Raw genomic sequence first — 22,620 nt, forward strand, 5'->3', positions numbered from 1 at the left:
AGATAAAGAGAACTTCTAAAAAGTAGTCAGAAATTTTAAAAGATATAACATACAGAGGAATGAAGATAAGAATTACAGCCACCTTCTCATCAGAAACAATTAAAACAGAAGGCAGTAGAACAACATCTTTAAGGTACTGAAAAAAGAAAAAGAAAAAAAAAGTCTGTCAACTGGAATTCAATACCTAGCAAAAGTAGCTTTCAAAAATAAAGATGTACAAAAGCTAAAGGAATTCATCACCAGCAGACTAATGCCAAAAGAAGCGCTGGTTCTGTCATTATATAGCCAGAAAACTGGCTACACCCAAAATGCCCATCAGAAGGGGACTAGTTACATAAACTATGGTAGAACCTTAAAATGAAATACGGAGCACTGATAAAAACTGAAGCAGATCTGTTGGGACCAACATGGAATGGCCTTACGGCATCCTATTAAGTGAGAAAAGCTAAACTGTAAAACAATATGTAAGGTTCACATTTGTGCCTGTAAATATGAAAGACCTAGCATAAGCTACTCCCCTGTCACCCGTGCTTAACTCCTAGAAATGGGGCTTAGGAGGATAGGGAGCAATGTGAAGGGGCCCTTTCCACTTTTAGTCTTTCTTCTACTTATTTCTGTGTCATCTAAATTGTTTTCAAATAACACGTATTCATATGATTTCCGTTAAAAATTTTAAAAACAAAAGTCCTTAGCTGGGATATACAGCAAGCCCAATAGACAGTCAACTTCTTAACTGGCCAACTGCTGATTTAACTGGCCAACTGGCCAACTTATGATTTAACTGGCCAACTGGCCGACTTATGATTTCCTCAATTCAGGGCATGAAAACATCCACTCCTTTTGCTTCCTTCAAATACTCTCCATTTCATTCTATACTAAATTCCACCCCTGGGTACACATCATAACAAAGGTCTTATGGAGATCCACATGGGAGCATGCACAAGGAGGTTCGCTGCAGCTTTATCTGGGGTCGGGGGAGTTAAGGCAACCTGGTTGTCCATCAGTGAGAGGTGGATGGGTAAAATGCGGCAGCTGCACCCACTGGCTAGAAGTAATGTGATTGATTTCAAACACTCAGAGCTGAGGGACAAAAGTGAGAAACAGAATGAGATCCAGATACTAAGGCATTGATGTCAATTTTCGAAACATGCGCACGAAACAACAGCACACATTTTGTAAGAATACATATAAACCAAAAAAAAAGCATGTTAAATACACAAAATGAATGGCTTAGAGATAGGGGAGGAGCAGAAGGGGGAAATAAGGATAAAAAGAAATAACAAATAAAGCAAGAAAGGGCTGTAATGAGCCGAAAATGATCATGCACCCTAAACTGAGTATATAATTAACTTCACCTGCTGCTCATGAGCTTAAAAAGGAAGGCATAAAAACAGGTAACATTTGAGTGCTCATTATGTGCCTGTGCTTTATATGTATTAACTCATTTAATTTTCACAATTAACTTTCATGGGGTTTTCTGATCTCCAGTTTATAAAGAGGAAACTGAGACCCAGAGAGGTTCAGCAACTTGCCCAAGGTCACACAGGGAGGAAGTAATTGGCAAGTCTTGAATCCAGGCTGGCTGGCCAGCCCTGGAATCTGTGCTCTTCACCCCCACCTAGGCAGCTGACTCCACCTACCCTGCTTACAATGAGAAAAGGGAAGCTCTGCCTTTCCTTCTCAGTACCACAGGAAGTTAGAATCAGAGCCTATATTACACCTCATCAGACCTCTTATCCGAATGCAAAAAACAGACCCAAAAAGGCATGCTAGGAGGCACCTGGAGGCCAAGAAAACCCAAGCCAATGTCCCTTCCTCTGTGGCACACTTAGTCCCGCTGCTTCTAGATTAGTTAGAAACAAAACAAAAATGGTTGGAAAAACAGTAACTTGGAACAAAAGACATGAAGTGTTAGGCACCAAGGGAGCAACGAGAGAGAGGACAAAACCTGCTTCCAGGCTTGTGACCCAGCCCCAAAGACAACAAGAAAGCCTGGGGTTCAGCCACTACAAGGCGGCGTTCATGAGCGACAAGACCCTGTGAGGACCCTGTACCTTGGCTGGGCCTGCCTCTCAGCTGGGATGGGGACTCCGGCCAGGGAACAAGGGGCTTTGCTGGGCCTGGTTTCCTCACGTCCCGGAAAAGCCCATGAGGCCCTGGCACGGGTGCTGTTGTATCAGCTAATATCTCATTCAAGTTGTCAGCGTTCTGTTACAGCCAATTCAGTGGGTAATTAAGGAAAAAGTTGGGACCAGATGGGAAAGCAGATGCTAGCTCAGCCGCAAGTACAGTTCCCTGCAACTGTCTGGAAAAGCGCTGGGCTAGCCAAGCCCAGGAGAGTAGGGCTGAAGCGACAGCAGCCCAGAGGGGAGTGGGAGAAAGGAGGTGCCCATTTTAAAGATAAAGAAACTGAGGTCCAGAGAGGCAAGAAGACTTGGGGGCTGCTGGAAGGATGACAGAGAATGAGAATAAAAGGAAAACCAGAAGCTTGGAATAAAGGGGGTGATCTACCCTGTGGCAGAACTGGACACAAGGCAGAACCCCCCAAGGCAGAACAAAGGACCTCTAGAAACAGTGAGAAAGGATGGTGCTATTCCAGCCTCAGCTCTGTCACTTCCTTGCTGCCTCACCTCAGGTAAGTCACTTTTCCCTTCTGTGCCTCAGTTTACTCATCTGTAAGATGGAGGAAAGGACCCCTGTGCAGCCCACTCAAAGGAATGATGAAGTTAATTACAGTGCCTAAGTGTTGGGGATAGGAGCCAGAACGCCTGGGTTTGGCTCCTGGCTTCCCTGCTCACCAGATGTGTGACTAATTTCACTTGGCCTCAATTTCTCCACCTGTAAAATGGGAGGAACAGTACATACCTCACAGGTATGTTGTGAGGATCCAATGAGTTAATAAGACTTAGTACAGTGCAAGACACAGTGTAAGTGCTCAAATGACAGCCCCTACTATAGCAACTATGGAGCCAATAAAAAAGGACCACTGTTATGTTCATGGAGCTAGCTAGGAAAACACTGACGTTTCAGTGTTAAGTGAAAAAAGCAGGATATAAAATTGTATGCACTATGATGATAGTTATATTACACAACAGAAAAAAAGTACATCTAGAAAAAAGACAAACTTAATGAAGAGAACCACTAATCATGATTACAAAGTGATATAACAATGATGGCTTTATTTTCCTTTAATTCTCTATATTTCAAGTTTTTAATATATGAATAACTGCTTTTATAACAAAAAGGGGAGTTAAATACAATGAGTTTTAAATGTTGGGGAAATGTTGGGGTTTTTTCATTGGGTTCCTAAGTTGTAACACTAGCAGGACAGAATAAAAACAAAAACCAAAGGCAGTGGTTACCTAACCTGACACTGAACCCCAAACCTGCAAAAAGATGAAAGAGCAGAGTCCTGTAAGGCAGGTGACACAGGGACCACCAACACCCCCCAGACTGACCACAGGAATATAAAAACAGGAGGTGCTATTTATATAAATCTTACATCTAGACTAGGTGAACTAGTCTAACATGAAGACAATCAGAACAGCGGTTGCCTCTGGGAGAGGAGGTGGCAACTGACAAAGGACACAAGGAGAGCTTCCAAGAGGCAGAAAGGTTCCATACTGCAGTAGGGATATGAGTTACACACGTATATCCATTTATCAAAACCTTCAGCTACAACTGTCCATTTTACTTATGCAAGTTCTTCTGGAAACAGCTGTAATAATTTAATAACCACCACCATCATCGACTGGGGAGAGCAGATGGAGGTACAGATGATGAAAGAATAGCAACATACTGATGACTGTTGAAGCTGGACAATGGAACATGAAGGGTCATTATACAACTTTGTTCACTCTGCATACTTTTGAAACTTTCCATAATCATTTTTTTTAAATAGGAGGAAAACAGTATGGTGGTTTTCTCAAAAAGTTACACATGGAATTACTATATGATCCAGCAATACCACTTCTGGGTATATACCCAAAAGAACTGAAAGCAGAATCTCAAAGAGATAATAGTATACTCATGTTCACTGAAGCATTATTCATGATAGCCAAAATGTGGACACAACCCAAGTGTCCACTGACAGATAAACAGATAAAATTTGGTATATACATACAATGGGAGATTATTCAGCCTTAAAAAGGAAGGAAATTCTGACACATGCTACTATGTGAATGAACTTTGAGAACATTATGCTAAGTAAAATAAGCCAGTCACAAAAAGACAAATACTGTATGATTCCTTTCATATGAGATACTTAGAGTAGTCAAATTCATAGACAGAAAGTAGAATGGGGGTCGCCAGGGGCCAGGGGAAGTGGGTAATGGGGAGTTGTTTAATGAATAGAGTTTCAGTTTTGCAAGATGAGAAAGTTCTAGAGATTGACAGCACAGTAGCATGAATGTACTTAACACTACTAAACTGTACACATAAAAATGGTGACGATGATAAATTTTATGTGTATTTTACCACAATTAAAAACTAAAAGGAGGGGGCTTCCCTGGTGGTGCAGTGGTTGAGAGTCTGCCTGCTAATGCAGGGGACGTGGGTTCGAACCCTGGTCTGGGAGGATCCCATGTGCCGTGGAGCAACTAGGCCCGTGAGCCACAACTACTGAGCCTGCACGTCTGGAGCCTGTGCTCCACAACAGGAGAGGCCGCGATGGTGAGAGGCCCACGCACCGCGATGAGGAGTGGCCCCCGCTTGCCGCAACTAGAGAAAGCCCTAGTGCAGAAATGAAGACCCAACATAGCAATCAATCAATCAATCAATAAATCTTATAAAAAAATAAAAACACTAAAAGGAGGTCCTAAAATTTAGAAGAGGATTTCACACACAAGTCGCCCACTGAAGACTCGGTGCTAGATGTTAGGGACACAGAACAAATCAAGAGGCATCACAGTGGATCATCCCACAGCCACCCTCCTTGAGATTCCAACACAGAATTGCTAAGATGAAAACCAAAGGCAGCTGGGGGTGAGATGGAGGGGCTATGACAGGACCTAGAGGAACCGCCCCCCCTCCCCTTTATGGAATTTCCACATAGAAATCCCAGTGGCAGCTAAGCTTCTTCCAGGTAGAGCTTTTCAGTTCAACCCCGAGCCCATCAGGAAAGAATCTGGGCATAGCCCGCTGGGTACATCACAGTGTTGCTTTACTGAACCAAACTAACGATGGAACCCAGACTGAGAAAACCTACAGCTGCATCAAGTTCAGGCTGCTGCATCACTCTTCCATCATATCAACTTCCAACATCTGGCCCTCCCCTTTCAAGATCTGAGGAAGCAGCTACTGATATCATTTTAATACCAGACCAAAACATACCTTTCCTTATTTAGAATGAGTAAAGGACGCAAATAGGGGGAGGGCAAATGAAACAAAATTGTGTAACAAAAAAAAGGAGATAAGCCTTCCACTCAAGATGCAGAGAAGGGACATATAAAACATAGTTTTTACTCTAGGAAACTGAAATAAATGTTAGACACACTCTCCTTTGCCCTCTCAATAAAACTAAATGAGAGCAGAGTGAAATGAAAAGGAAGCTCAAGGAATTAAGGAGAACAAGGAACCAAATAATGCCGCTGCAGAATTAAAACCAGCATCAGAAGCAGTAAACAGCAGAACTGTCCGGATAAAAAACTGAGTATGTAATGCAAAGGATAAGCTTGAGAAGCACTCATAAAACTCAGAGGAAATAAAAAGAGATTAAAATAATCAAAAGAAGAGATAATTATGGAAAACAAATAATAGGGATATATGGATATAAATGATTAAATGCCCTTCCAAAAAGAGATGAGACCAGTGGAACACACAGAACAAAAATTTCTCTATTATTACGAGCTAAATCTACAGACTGAAAGTACATACCATGTACCTAGCAAACGAATTACAAGACACCAAACATAGATATTGCCTGGAATAACCCTGGGATTTCACGGGGGGAAAAGAACATGACAGGCATTCAGGAAGGATGGCAATGGGGTGCAGGAATCAACCACAAAAGTAAAATACCATGTGGCCTCTGAATTACCTTCTTCCATATTAACAACATAAGAATACAGAACATCTATAGAGTACTGAGAGAGAAAATATGTAACCCAAAATGCTCTATTCATCCACGATGACATTTACATAAGAAGAAATCAAAAATATCTTCTTAGTTATACAAGTACTTAGGAAAAAAGAAAACTATAATTAGATGAAAGAATTAAAAAAAAAACACATTAGGTATTATAATAAATATAAACAGGGGTAAGTTCCAAAAGACACAGATACTCAAAACTCTGAGTTTTTAAATATAAAAAACTGCATGCCATCTGAAAGAAATACAGCAATTTTTTAAAGGGCATAGAAGGGTTAAAAGTGAAATAAATATATAAAATTTTATCAGGTAAGTTCCAACAACATGAAGTAGGAAGCGCTTTATAAAAATCACTACAACTAAAGGTGAAAGCAGAAAACGCATTATAAAAATTAGAAAAACTATAACTGAAAGTAGAAAGCATAAAATAGGTTAAGGAGGGCCTATTTTTACAGATTAAGGGTACAACCCATAATAAAATGTAGTAAGCAGGTAAATTTCTGTTAAATAACCTAGCAACAAAATATATAAAGTAAAGTGTAAAGAGCAAAAGAAACATAGTATGGGAAGACATAGTAAAGAAACATAGTATGGTAAGACATTAACAGATTCTCAAATTCTTGAAATAATAAATGAAAAAGCAATATGACTGGAGCCCTATAGGGAATCTGAAAAATGTAATTAATAATGCTGATGATATATAAAATTGGGAAATATATGTATACAGCAAATAAAAAAACCCCTAAAAGAGGAAATTACTACTTCTGCAAGCAAATGAAACATTTACACAAACTAATATTTAAAGAGGAATCCAAAAATACCTATAAATTACCAAAAGCAGAACTATCACTGGCAACATTCTCTTACAATAAACTAAAAATGAATAAAAATAAACACTAATGTAAAAAAGGGAATCACACAAAAATTTAAATTATATTTTGAAATAATCTGCAGGCTAAAGAGAGCATCAAAACTAAAATTACAGAATATTTAGAGGAGAAAATAGTAACAATACTTCACAGTAAGGTTTATGGGATGTAACCAAAAATGTACTCAGAGGAAAATTCATTGATTAAGCACCTTTATTACTAAACAGAAAAAAATAAAGAGCTAAGGATTCCATTTTCTAAAAATCTAAAGAAAGCAGAAGGGTAGATTTATTTAACATATATATAATAATTTAGAAATTTTTAGGTAGTTAGAATTGATAAATAACTTTAAAATTTTAAGAGGTGGGGTACAAAAATAATAAATTGGCCTGGATATTAGCATTCAACCAAAAAATAAACAGAAAAAAATACAACTCCAAGAAAATCAGATTAGGAAATATAACCAAACAGAGGCATTTAAAATATAATATATATGTATATATTTTTTTCTGTTGTTCTATGCAAATACAATTCAAATTCTTGATGAAATAAATTTCTAAGAAACTATAAATGACCAAAACTATTTCAACAAGAGCAAAAGCCAAAAAATTATTAAATTATTTTTATAAAAGCCTAATTATTATTAAAAATTAAAAATTATTAAACAAAAAATTATTATAACAGTGGAAAATAATTATGTCCAAAGCCTACAAAGATAGAGAGTTTTAAAGACAAGTCCTTTTAAACTTTCAAAAGATAGATAATTCCCGTGCAATATAAATCATTCCTGGCAGGAACTACAAATATACATCTGGTATGCATGCTTAAACTCTCATTTCCTAGACTCTTCCAAAACACTAAATTGTTTACACATGACAGGGCCTCAGAATCCTTCTCAACACAGCAATCTCGGCAGTCACCTCCAATAGGGATGCAATCTGAAATGTATCTATGCTCCTGTTCCAGATCATTGAAAATGATGGAAAGCTTTCCACTTTACAACCCACTGTACTAGCAAAACCCCCATAAAAAAAATGCCAAAAACAGCACACTAAAAATAAAACTGCAGGACAATCTCACCAGTGAATATAGTCACAAAACACTGCTAAATGGACTCAGGATGTATTAAAATAATGAAACACCATGAACGAAATGGGTTCCTTCTAGGATGGTTTAATATTAGGAAATCTATTAATATAATTCATCACATCAGCAGATCAAAGTAAGAAAAACATATGGCCACATGGGTACATAATGAAAAGGCATTTGTTAAAAATCCATCATCCTTTTTCCCCCTCTTATTACTAAATAGCTTTATAGTGGGGGAGGGGATGATTCACACTCCTTGCAAAAGAAAAATTCAAACACAGAAAAGTAAAAATCACTCCTAAATCATACCACTCACCTTCATCTTGATAAAATTTAAAAAAGAAAGAAAAGAAAAGAAAGGAAGAAAGGAAGGAACGAAGGAACGAAAGGGGAGAAAGAAAGAGGGAAAAAAAACTCAGCAACTCAGAACGATACTTACTCAATGATAACGAATACATATCAGAAACCAAAATAAACTTCATACTTGATTACAAAACACTAGAATGGCTCCCACTAAAATAAGAAATAATACAAGAATACTTGTTATTCCCACTATTATTCAAATGGCTCTAGAAGCTCTAGTCAACCATACTATAAGGGGTAAAAGGGACAATATTGAGGAAGAAGAAGGGAAATGAGTATTGTTTGCATATATTATCACCTACCTAGAAACCCAAAAAAACTACTGGAACTATGAAGACAATATAGTATGCTATCCACTACAACAATAACAAAAAACCAACACATAAAAACGGGTAGCTTTTCTATGTACTTGCACTTATTAGGCAAAATATACAATGAGGGGGGCTTCCCTGGTGGCGCAGTGGTTGAGAATCTGCCTGCCAATGCAGGGGACATGGGTTCGAGCCCTGGTCTGGGAAGATCCCACATGCCACAGAGCAGCTGGGCCCGTGAGCCACAATTACGGAGCCTGCGCGTCTGGAGCCTGTGCTCCGCAACAGGAGAGGCCGCAATAGTGAGTGGCCCGCGCACCGCGATGAAGAGTGGCCCCCGCTTGCCACAACTAGAGAAAGCCCTCGCACAGAAACACAGACCCAACACAGCCATAAATAAATAAATAAATAAATAATTTAAAAATATATATATATATACAATGAGGGAAATTATCCCACTTACAATTGCAGTCAAAAATATCAAATACCTAGGAATATACTTAGAAAGAAATTTCCAAAACTTATGTGGAAAACTACAGAATTTTACTGAGGGTCATATAAGGGAACATGAGTAAGAGACAGAACACATTACTGGGCAGAAAAACAGTATTGTGAGTATGTCCTTCCTACTCAATTCAATGCATACATTTATTTAATGCGGTTAAAGTCACAAGGCAAATTTTACGTTGAAAAAAGTGATTCTAAAGTTCATCTGGTAGAATATATGAGCGAGACGAATGAGAATTTTGAAAACAGAATAATCAGGAGAGATGTTTATCAAATATTAAAATACCTTAAGAGCAACATTAACAGAAATTGGGTGGTACTAGAACTAAAGTTAATACATAGCAGGATCCACTGGGTCTGTTTCTGCACTGTAATCTATTCCATTTATCTGCCTGTCCATGCCTATGCCAGTTCCACCCACATTTAGTTATTGTAGATTTAAGATATTTTAATGTATACATTTCGAAAATACGACTTCCCATTTCCTGGTTACAGTGCTACACAGCCAATTCCTCAATCCTTTCATAACCTTAGAACCACCCAGCCATGGATTAGGTGGGGCCTGGAAGCCATGCAGCCCTGGGGTAGCAAAAGTGAGACATCACTAATCAATCTTGGCATCTCTTTCCCACTATGGGCTACCCACAGAACCCAAAACCAACCACAGACAGAATGCATAATAAAACTCCTGGACATCTCAAAAGTCCAATCTCTTCATTTTACGGATGAACGTGTTTTTTAATCCTCATGACAATCCTGCAAGGCAGAGCAGAAAAAACTCGCTATCTCATATTCTAGACAACAATGTTTCCAAGAGGGAAAATAACACCCCAAACTCAGCTAAGGCCTGATAAAGGGGAGAGCCCTTAACACTTGGTCTTTCGCATCCAGTCCTACAGTCCTTCCACTCTCTGTGTCCTATACCCCAAATGGACTCAGACAAACGACAAGTGGGCCTACATGAAGTTTCCATCTTCTGTGCAAGAAAAAAATTCAGATGGAATTAGCCCAGCTAGGCCTCACGTAGGACTTACTATGTGTCAAGCACTGTTCTAGTGCTTTTAATATTTCCTCATCTAATTCTCACTATACCCATTTTGTAGATGATGAAACTGACATAAAGAGAGGTTAATAATTTTCCCAGAGTCATGTGGTCTAGAAGGGGCAGATCTGGGTTTTGCATGCAGGTAGTCTGACTATAAAGTGTACATCCTTAGTCATTCTTCTGTACTGCTTCTCAGAGCAGCCACCTAATGACTATTTCTCCTGGGGCCAGAGCAGCACCACGAGGCCCAGCACTCGGTCCCACAACGCATACTCCTACCAGACCTCATGCTGGGCTTCTGTAAACTTACACTGTAATGAATATCTTCGTACATAAAATATTTGGATATTTTAAAATCTTCTTCTTTGTATGCATTCCCAAAGAGGGATTACTGGGTCAAGGATAGATATTAGTTTAACACATTTCCGTAACACACACACACATTGATTCTAAAGAAAACTTAGAATATGTACACAAAAGAGAAAAAAAAAAAAGACCTATAATCCTATACCTCTCTTAGATAATCTCCATTAATGATTTTGCTCTTTGTGGCTCATTGGAACCCCTGAGCCTTCTAATCACTTGTGGGAAACTGGTCCAAGCTTATCTACAAGCTCAGCTCACCAGCTCAGGAACTCCACAGCTGCCTGCTTCATGCATTCACATCTTCAATGGGAAGTGACAAAGATCAATATTCATCACGAGGATGGGGGAGCCAGGCAGGCAGGACATACCTGATCTATTCCTCACCTGCTAGCCAGGAGGGGGAAAGGAGCTCTGGGTTCTACCTCCTCAGGACGGCTGAGAGGTCCTGACAGGAGAATCCGACGCCAAGCTTTCAGGGGCCTCCAGGCTAGCAGTTTTCAAACAGCAGGTCATGACCCATTGTTGGGTCTTGAAATCAATTTAATGAGTCACAGCCAGCATTTTTAAAAAATAAAATAGAAGAGAATAGGAAGTATCACAATGCATGCAAGTGGTTAAGTGTAAACACTGTTCCCTGCTTTTGCTTTATTTATAAAATGTATTTCTTCCTGTGGGTCAGTCATGAAAGTTTGATAGCCACTGCCGAGCACCGCTCCTCCCTTGCTCTGAGACTTTGAACAAGTCACAGGCCTTGCAAGGGTCAGTTCAGTCAGGATACCAGGAGGGAGGAATGAGACTGCATTTGCAAAAGCACTTTGCAAAGTTAAAAAACTGTTCTACCTGAGACCAATCTACCAAAGACTGGTTTTCTTCCTGTCTTCCCTTGCCCCCATCTTCCCCCCACCGACCCCACCCCCTCAGAGACAAGAGTTATGATTAACTGAACATTCTGGTGGGCCCACATAAAGGATAACCACATTTGGGCAGAATTTTGTGACTCATCAGCTTTCAAAGAATTACATTCATAATAAAATATACTCGACACTAAAAATTCACTAAAGGTAAGTTCATCTTTCTTTGATGATTCATACCGTTTCATTGGCCCAAAATGCACTGCTCCATCTCCTTCCTCCCACAGACCCTTCTTTAGACCCTCAAATCCTATCTATCCTTCAAAGCCAAGTGCAAATGCCACTTCCTCCAGGAAGGTGCCCTGGATTTTCTTTACCAGGATTCAACTTTCCCTCCACCAAACACCCTTGGCAATCAGTCTTAGAGCACCGAACACTTTCCATGGCACATTACAGATGGCTGTGAACAGAAACCATATAGATTAAGCACCTTGGCAACTATCAACGGTTGTCACCCATAGTTGGAACAAATATTTAATGGATGGTTGATGGATGGATAAATTCAGAAGGTATTTAAAATCTCAAAAGACAAAGGATCATCATCCAAAAATGGTTTATCAACATAAATGCAGAAAAATGAATTATTAGAGAATTCCAGCTAATAAAATGAAATTAAAAATAATTTACTGAAAAATAAATATTGAAATAAATAAATAATGCAAGGATAGACACAAAATTACCAGAGATCATCTTGGAAAAGTGTGGAATTATGGAATCTTTTTTTTTGCATATATATTCTAGGTTTCCTCACTGAACAGGAATTCCTTTCATAATAATAAAGTCGATGAAACAGTCTTTAAAGAACTCACTATAGTTCTTTTCTGAATCAACACAGGTTCCCAAAGCTTAGTAACAATAAATGCCCAAAACTAGTATCTCCCCTTGACCCAGTAATCTCTCTGGGAATATATTCAAAGGAGATGGCTTTAAAATATCAGAATAGGGACTTCCCTGGTGGCACAGTGATTAAGAATCCGCCTGCCAATGCAGGGGACACGGGTTCGATCCCTAGTCCAGGAAGATTCCACATGACACAGAGCAACTAAGCCCGTGTGCCACAACTACTGAGCCTGCGCTCTAGAGCCCGTGAGCCACAACTACTGAGCCCACGCGCCTAGAGCCCAGGCTCCACAACAAGAGAAGCCACCGCAATGAGAAGCCCACGCACCGTAACAAAGAAGTAGCCCCCGCTTGCCGCAACTACAGAAAGCTCTCGCGCAGCAATGAAGACCCAACGCATCCAAAAATAAATAAATTTTTAAAAGAACAGAATATTTAGTATAAGAAGATGTTCATTACAGTGTAATTTTATAAAAGAGAAATATTAGGACCAACCTAAATGTTCACCAACAGAATATGGGTTAAATAAACTATGTTTGTTCTCTTCTGTGAATATTGTGCAATCTTGAAAAATGATGTTTATGAAGACAAAGAAAAAATGGGGGAAGGAAAAGATAGGAGGCAAAACTCTAACACATTATGGTTCAAACAATAAAAATATGCTTATCCAATAACAGGAAGGAAATGCACCAAAATAGTGAATATAAGGGGGCTGGAATATATTTAGCACAATTTTATTTCTCTATTTTCTGATTTCTCTGTAATATTTTAATTATTTAAAAATTAACTTATTAAAACAAATGTTACCATACATCTAACTGCAGCCAGGGAATAATCTGTTTAATAATATCCATTTCAGATAAGCCATGAATTGCTTCCCTTCCAATTCAAGAAGCACATACTAGCACCATTCTGTGCCAGGCATGACGGGGATCAAGGTATGTATGGTCTCTAAAGAAAGATATCCGTGCATCCATGAGACACAGCATGTTGTTAAAGGAACTCGACAGGCTCTGAGCTTGTTCAGACCCAGGCTCCAATCTCCACTCTGCCACTTCCCAGATGTGAATGAGAGCACCAACTACCTACCTATGGCAAGTTACCTAACCTTACTGAACCTCAGTCTCCATATCTATAATGGCACTGATGCCAGTATGGGTACCAAGGAGAGTCTGTCTGGTGAAGGAGCCCACCAGAAAGCTGCCCCAACATGGTAAGCACTGCAGGTGGCAATTTATATGCTAGTTTATAAGTCTGTTCTTAAGATATGATTAAAGTTTACTTTAAAGTGATCAAATTAAAACAGTGTGATACCTGTACACCCAAAGTACATAACAGAGTCCAGAAATAGACCTACGTCTATGGAAATTTAATATAAGATTAAAATGGCATTTCAAATCAGGGAGGAAAAGATGGATCATTCAATTATTGATGTTGCAGCAAGGAGCTCACCATTTGGAAAAAAAATAGAGCCTGATCCCTTTGCCCCTCCTTTAAAGCAAATACATTCCAGATGGATAAACAATTTAAATGTAAGAAAACAAAACCTATATAAAATAATAGAAGAAATAAGGGTGACTATTTCTATAAATTCTTTTTGTGTTGTTTCCAGGTATTTGATATTACAAACAGTTCTACTGTGAGCACTTGTGCACATTTCCAATGGTATACAGGCACAAGTATTTCTTGTGTGTATGTTCCAACGAGACAAATTGTTAATTTGTTAAGTTAAATAAATGTTAAATTTTTCTTAAAACCATCTTAAACATTTTAAAGTCTGCAGTTCAGCAGTGCTAAGTACATTCCCAGTGTTGTGCAACAGATCTCTAGAACTTTTTCAACTTGGAAAACTGAAACTCTATACCCACTAAACATCCCCTCCCCATTTCCCCCTTCCCCCTGCCCCTGTCAACCACCATTCTACTTTCTATTTCTATGAGCTCCACTACTTTAGATACCTCACATGAGTGGAATCATACAGTATTTGTTTTTTTGAGGCTGGCTTATTTCCTTTAGCATAATGTCCTCAAGGTTTATCCATATTGTAGCATATGACAGGATTTCCTTCTTTTTTAAGGCTGAATAATATTCCATTGTATGTTTATACCACATTTTACTTATCCATTCATGAAAGGACAAATGAGTTACTTCCTTGTATTGGCAATAGAAGGTGATGGCCACAATGTGCAAAATGAGCACTGCCAATCTCTTGGTAGAAATGTAACTGATACCACCTGTAGAACGTGAATATGCTGTGATTCAGCAATCAGCCTTTTAGTGAGTGATGCCAAGGAGATCACCATACAAATGAATGTAAAATCACATGTAAAAAGATTAGAAATAACCAAAATCCTACAGGCACTAAATTTGAGGACACATACACAGTGGAAATACAACGCAGTCAGTAAAATAATAAACAAATTTACTGATGAAAAAAAGATATCAATGAGTTTAAAAAGAAAAAAGAAAAGCAGGCTACTGAACAGCATGAAGAATATAGCCCCAGGTCTGTAAATATTTACATATATATTTAAATATGCAGAGAGATGACTTGAATAATGTCCATCAAAATAAGAACAGTGGTAGGATTTGGGGCGATTTTTTAAAGAATAATCATGTTTTTCTAAACTGCTTGAATGTTTTTGTAATGATATTTTTTTTATAATCAGGAAACAAAAGAACCTATTTTCACTTAGAAAAAAAATAGAAGTGTAGAACCAACTCTTGGACAGCCATTTCATACTCAGAAACAGAATGGAGATAACCAGGGAGAGTGTGGTCAGGAAGTCCTGAGTTTACATTCTGGCTCTGACACTAATTAGCTGAATGACCCTGGGCAAGTTACTTCTCTGTGCCTTGGTTTCCTCACCAGTAAATAAAGATGACAATAATTCTATGTTACGGAGTTATTTTTAGGATAAAAAGACTAACACTGAGTAGGGTCTCAATAAACATTAGTTTCATTCTCCCCTTGAGTTTGTTATTAAAAGCACCTAGCTGTCCCTGGCTCATATTAGGTGCTCAAAATGTGCTGGGTGACTGAATGGGATGCATGGATAAGCAGATAGTCATGAGGAAGGACAGACGTCCAAAGGAAGGAAAGATGAAATGGGTGGATGAGTGGGTCAGTAGAGAGAAGGATGAATATGTGAAGAGCTAGCTAGACAGATGGGTTGGTGAGTAGACAAATGGAATGTCAGCCTGTGTTTTCCAAAGAGCCACATCAATATATATTCTATCCTACATACTCAACGTGACTTTGACACAACTCCATGGAGAGGTGGAGTTTATGTCTCTCCCCTTGAACTGGGGCACACTTTTATAATTGCCTCAACCAACAGACTGACGTGGAAGTTGTGCTGCATGATGTCTGAGGTTAAATCATTCAAGGAGATGCTGCATCTGCTTGGCTCTATGTCTTCATAGGACATGTGCCTTCAGAGCCTCAAGGTGCCACGTAGAAGTCCAGCCAAGTATCTCTATGCTGGACAGACCACATGGAGATTAATGGAAAGACAGGTGGATTAGATAAATAGATAGATTAGATAGATATAGATTAGATACATAGATGGACAGATTGGATAGATATAGGTATATCAAGTAGGTAGATGGATGGATAGAAAAATAGATAGATACATAAATAGATACACAGATAGATAAACAAATGGGTGGGGAGGTGGATGGATGAATGCTCCAGGAGCCCCATCTGTTTGAGTCTTCCAAGCCCTGGCTCCAAACAAGAGAGTGGGGAAGCCTTTAAGATGACCCCTGCCCCAGCCACCATCTGGCCACAACTACACAGAGACCCTGAACCAGACTGACCAGCTGAGTCACTCCCAAATTCCCAACCCACAGAAACCACGAGAGACAAGAAATGATTATTGTTGTTTTAAGCCACTAAGTTCTGGGGTGATGTGTTACACAGTAATAGATATCTAATACAGATGGTGAGATGAGTATATGTGGGTAGGAGGAGGGACTGATGCAGAATAAATAACTTCTCTATGTGGAGCCCTGGAAATTAGCAACATCTTGTCTAGATACCAGGCCTTGTCTTGTATACCCCTCTCTGTGTTCCAACAGCCTCCTGCTTACCTACCTATTACAAGCCTTTCGCACCTCAATTGTTAATATTCCCAAAAGCCAGCACTCCAAGTTCTGACTCTCTAATTAATAGGGAAGGGAAGGTCAGGGGAGGGGAAGGGAGGGGAGGACAAGGGGGGGGGGAGGGGAGGGGAGGGAAGGACCACCTAGTCTAAGCTCTTATATTGTATAGTAGGGGAAACTGAGACCCAAAGAGGGAAAAGAGATTCCCCAAACCACAGCTGAGTTAGGAGCAGGGCTCAGACTAGAACCCCTGGTTCCTGCCCTAAAGCCCAGGGCTATTTCTCCTCCAAAAGCCTGTGGGCTCCAGGTATCCCCAAGTTTGAGTCCTGCCTCCACCACTCACTGCCTGTGACGGTAGTCCCATCAGGGCAGCAAGCGATGCTGCAGGCCCTGGCTGGGATGTGCCAGAGCTCTTGGCTCCAAGCATACCTTACATCTGTCTGGGCATAAATTTGCATTCTGAATCCAGGAGGCCCCGATTCCAAGTATGTCAAATGTAATTAATTACAGCAAACCTTCTGCAACTGTTTTCAAATGCGGCGTTAAAGGCTCTGTGTGCATGAAACACATAGCCCGGGTCCACCGAGGCGCGCTGGGAGCTTAGGAACGGGAGACAGCAAGTGCCGTACCCAGGTCCTCAGAGTGGGGAGGGCAAGTTCCCATGACACAACAGTTCAGGACAACCTCCTCACGGTGAGGTTTAGAGCAGGGCATGGGCAGCGCATCTAAGGAGCTGGATTCAGGGCCTAGCCAATCACCAACTCCACATCTTGGTTACTTCACTTTCCTCAAAGGGCTGTTGAGAGCCTGGAATTTGGCATCCATCTGAATTTGAATCCAACTGCCCCCTACAAGCTGTGTGCCCTTGGGCAATTCCATTCACCTCTGAATATCAATTCTCTCAAAAAAGGGGAGGGCAGGGGAGAGGAGGAGAGCGGAGGGGAGAAGAGAAGAGAAGAGAAGAGAAAAGAAAAGGGAAGAAAAGAAAAGAAAAGAAAGAAAAGAAAAATCCCTACTTTCCAGGGTGATTGTATTAAATGAGATAATAGATGTTAAATGCTTAGCCCAGTGCCTGGCATATAAGAAGCCAACAAATGTGCAATGATTATAGTTCAAGCTAGACAAATTCTAGTTTGCAAAAATCAAATGAGACAAATAAGAATGCTAAACTTCAGTCTTTTGACAGAAAGAGTTCCTGATTAAAGAAAAAAAAATTTGTAAGGTTGAATTTCCAACACATAGCTCAAGCTCCTTTCAAACCACTAAGAGCAGGAGTACTAGGCTGGAAAGTGAGACCTGGGTTCAAGTTTAGCTTTGCCGCTCCCTGCAAGGTTAGTCACCCTCCTCCAGGTCTCTACGCCAGGGGAGCTAGGTAACCTCCCCACCCTGCCACTCTGTCCACTCTGGTTATATGCCCTCTGGGTTTTCTAGAAGCCTTGCTTCCTAAATCATTACAGGGAGCAGACCTGACTTCGTAAAAGAATGGCTTCCAGCCCCCCAGGACCCAAAATCCATAGCCCCTATGGATTTAAAATTTTATGGGTTTAAAAACCCATAAAAACCTGGGTTTTTATGCCCAAACCAGCCCTGAACTGTACTCTGATTCAAAAAGACCCTAGTTAAAGACTCAAAAGATGGAAATTTTTTGGCAATCAGAGAAATTGTCAGGGGTAATCTTTTAGATTTGTTTTTGCTCACCTTGTTAGGTTTACTTTCTTCCAAAGTGTTTAATTAATGTTTAGGGGAATGGATAAGCAAAGTGGGAAGCAGTTTAATTTTTTCCCCCTGAATTACTAGTATCTCTCTCTCTCTGTCTGTCCCTCTCCCAAGTTCCCCATTACCCCTCCATTTTAACCACCTAGTTATGATGATACCTACACCACTACATCATCTTTCCTTCTCAATCCCAAACTCTTGAGTCTTGTAGTCTGTCCAGGGACCTGATGAAGCTGCCCTGTGACCTGACCCCGAGCAAGCTACTCCCCCGCCCTGGGGGATGCAGGTTGCCTTAGATCAGCACAGTCCAACAGGAATGTAATATAAACCACATAGGTAATTTCAAATTTTCTAGTAGCCACATTATAAAAAATGAAAATAAAAGCAAGCAAAATTAATTTTAATAATATATCTTATTTAACACAATATATAAAATGCTATCATTTCAACCTGTAAACCGTATCTTAAAAATAATGACTGAGATCTTCTACAGTCATTTTTTTCCTACTAAGTCTTTAAGATCCAGACCTAGAGAAGACATAATTATAATTCAATAACAAATAAATAAATAAAATAAAACCCAGCGTGAATCTTACACTTAACGGCGCAACTCAATTTAGGCTAGCCACATTGCAACTGCCCAACAGCCACATGCGGCTAGTGGTTACCAATACATATTGGATGGTACAGACTTAAATCATCTCCACGAGCCCTTTTAGCTCTAGGCTCCTCTGATGCAAAAAGACTAGCCTCACAACAAATTCCACCTCAAGCTAGTAGCACCCCAGGGAAGTTTTCCTTCCCTGAGGCCTCATTTCAGGCCAGTTTCAGTTTTATTTCAGATCAGTTTCACTTTCTGCTTTTCCAGCATACATTATAAGAAACACCCACATAATGTACTTAAATTTTTATAGTTATTTTTCCCCAGTTGATGAAATTTAAAAAAAAAAATCTCCAGCATCCAAAAATGTCTTCATCTATTCTCTCTGGGTATTCCAAGGGCTCTGACTACGTCCACTTGTCTCGCAAAACTCTGCGCCCAAAATAAAACAGAACACACATTCTCTGCAAAATTTCACCTGATAAAAATTCCCATTCTCAATTCTCTGTAAGAATGCTGGGGCTGGTGAGAATTTGTCCAGGAGGAGGCTCAAAGCTGAGAGGTAGAATGGCTAGCCCCTCAGGCATGCTGTCTTGGATAATAACACAACTAGAAAGGGAGCCAAAACAGCTTCTGACTTTTAATGTTCCCAGCAAACTGCAAGCCAGGGGCTTGCTGAGGGACACTCAGACCTCCTCCACTTGGTACGAGTCATTTCCACCCATGGGGGAGATATGAGATTTCGTTTCTCCCTGGATTCCACCCCCAGGATCAGGGCTGGCCCCTGGGAATCAGAGATTGCATCCCTGACACAGAACTCGTTTCACTAGAAAGCAAGTGTTCCTGTGTTTTCTATAGCAGACTGGGGAGCGGAGTATCACCTGACTCCATTTTTTCTCTTTAGCTTATATGTGAAGCCTCCTTCTGCTTTGTCAGCCAAAATATTTATATCATTTTTCTGTTGACTCAATACCATCCTCACCTCAGCCTCCCTCCTCTCCTTTTTAAGAAAAGAAAGTTGTCACCAACATGTTTCTCCAGCTCTTCCCTGTTTATGAAGCATTTTTGAGTCCGTTAACACATGGGATGCTTGCAAGAAGCCTGTGAGGGGTATACAAATAGGCTGTTCTCCCACTTAGCAGATTAACAAACAGAGGGTACACCGGGGTGTGCAGACCCCGGTGCCTTCTAGGGCGCAGCAGGTCACATACAGTATTGAAATCAGAGGTTGGAAACTGACTCAAAACAGGAGAACACATACACTGCAAAGGCTGAAAAGTTCTGAACTTTTTAAACCTTAGGCCAGCAAATCAAATCAAATAAAAAAGATAAGGGGCCAATTCACCTTGTGGGCACCCATCTGTGACTCTGGGTTTATACAATCTACCCAACAGGGTACTAATAATTGGTGATTAACGCTAGTTATAAAAATGAACACATATAAAATAAAAACAAAACAAAATAACCCACATGTAGGGCTTCAGAGTTTAAAAAGCATTTTTAAATATGCTGTCTCATTTCACTCCTTTGAAGGATGATGTCCATTTCAGGTCCCAGGTGTAGAAATTAAGATGCCCAGGGACTGAGGAACTTGACTATGGTCTTAGAGTGTAACCTGTCATAAACCCAGGTGGTCATCCAGGAACACCAGGGCCTGCCCTGCCCCTCTGCCACGTCATCTATAGCACAGGAGTGAGCGAGCGGGCAACACCACCCAACCCAGTGGCCCAGCCACTGCATCTCCCCTTTGATCACTCAGGGATCAGACAGAGAAGCAGGTTATCCATCCCTGCTTTGATGACAACCCCAAGGGTATTTAATTATAACAGGGAAGGGAGGAGTCAAGATCCTCTATTTCTCAAGACCAAATTAATTCCTTTTGACATAGTATATGTGCAAATAGTAGGAAAAGCACTGGTTGAAGAATTAAGAAATCTGAGGCTTGAAGTAGCTCCGCCTATTCACTGAGGTTCTGGACAAGTAACTCCACCTCTCTTCACAGGTATGTGTGTTTGTGTGTGTGTGTGTGTGTGTGTGTGTGTATGACTAGATCAGAAATGACAAATTGGCTTCATGTGGTAGCATCATAGTAAGAAGGGCTCTGAGGCCACTGGCCAGATTCAATGGAAAAGACTGCCCTGATTGATTAGCAATGTCTGCCACAAGCTTAAAAATGGGGAGTGGCGGGATGCATATTATTTATTTACCATCCCTGGAGTAGATGTACAAATAACATGCTGCAAGTGAAAAGCACTTTGCCCTTTACAGTCCACCCCACCAGGAACAGGACACTCTATATCCTCAATTCCAAGGTGCCTTAGACTGTTAGATACACCATCGATTTTATAATAGCTTTTTGAGACAAAAAAAAAAAAAAAAAAAGAAGGAGAAATAGTGCTCTAACAGAACACATCTACTGTAAAACACATTCCAATTTCAGAAATATGAAAATGTGGGAACTTGACCATTGAGGAAATACGGGATCCTGTGCTCACTTGCTGAGCTGGGCCATAAAGTGTTAACAATGGCAGCATTTTCGAAAACTTACAGAAAAAAAAACTAAGCAAATAAACAGAACATTCTCAGTTTTCTCCCATAAATTTTCCCTGAATCTTTGGCATGTGCAAACGGGAATCCGACCAAAGGTGGGGTCTGGTTGAACATCAAATCACACATTTAGCTACTTCACATCTAAGGGGCCCATGTGACCAGCTGTTCTGCAAACAGCCCTCTGAAGTCCAATACCAGGGCCCATGGCCAAGACCAGCTCCTAGAGCAAGGACAGGGTATTGTCAAGTCCCTTCCACCTCAAGGCACCCCCCCCCACCTTTTCCACCTCCTTAGACATGCTGGGTCCCATTTGCCACACCTGCAAATCTGGATGATAACCCCAGATGCCCCCCAACCATTTTAAGGAAATGGTTTACACAACAGGAGCAAAGGGGGATGGGGAACTTTGAAAAAATTCTCCACAGCATGTAAAGTCAAAGGAGCCCTCTCTGATTTATTATCCAAGGGAGCAGTGGGCTTCAGAGCCGGCTCTAAGAAAATCTATTTTCTTAGATAAAGAAAACAAAACACTGGTGTTGACCAAATGGCCAAACCCAAAACTGGTCACCTACTCTTCACTAGACCCAAATCCAGATGATCTGAGCTTTTTCCAAAATATCAAATTAAGTCATCAAACATTTATTGAGCTGCTGCTCTGTGCCAGACCCTAAAATGAGTAACCCATGATCTCTGCCCTCAAGGAACTCACAAGCCGGCTGGAGAGACAGAAATGCAAACAACCAACTCTCATCTGTGGGCCCAGAGTATCTGGAAAGTACTGCAGTTTGGGGAGGCTCAGGGAGTCTCCACAGAAGGGGACATGCAGGTAGGTCTCAAGGTTGGGGGGGGGTCTGGTTTCTGATGGAGCAGAGACAAAGGAGGGAAAGGGCACAAGGGCATACTGGGGAAGGCCCAGTATGAGCAGAAACTCAATGGTAGACAGTTCACGACAAATTAAGATTTGTCCCTTTAAACACTGTGCCACAGGCTTTGAAACAAATCCAGAAATACTTGGAGGAGCCAGAGCATCCCTGAAATGAAAGCATTGAGACCACTTTTGACAAGAAAGATGTGTAAGGTCCAAGGGATGTCTCATCCTAGTCTGTTCTAAAATAAAGCAACAACCAAAAAAGTGTACATTTTCTGTTGTTACCTAACTCTGCCTATTAAAGATAAGTCATCAAGTTTCCAGAACTACCAAAACTTTTGTCACTGGGACTCAATCTCCCCAAATGGAGACCACTGGGTCAGGGATCA

General features: G+C 40.4%; 1 protein-coding gene across 17 annotated transcripts in view; it reads right to left on the bottom strand.

Annotated features, from left to right (window-relative positions):
• ZNF618 (zinc finger protein 618) overlaps nt 1-22,620 on the bottom strand; it is a 185,835-nt gene that overhangs the window by 156,790 nt on the left and 6,425 nt on the right. The window lies entirely within an intron of this gene.

Source organism: Balaenoptera physalus (genome assembly GCF_965194825.1).
Source record: "Balaenoptera physalus genome assembly, chromosome: 7".
Taxonomy (NCBI): Eukaryota; Metazoa; Chordata; class Mammalia; order Artiodactyla; family Balaenopteridae; genus Balaenoptera; species Balaenoptera physalus.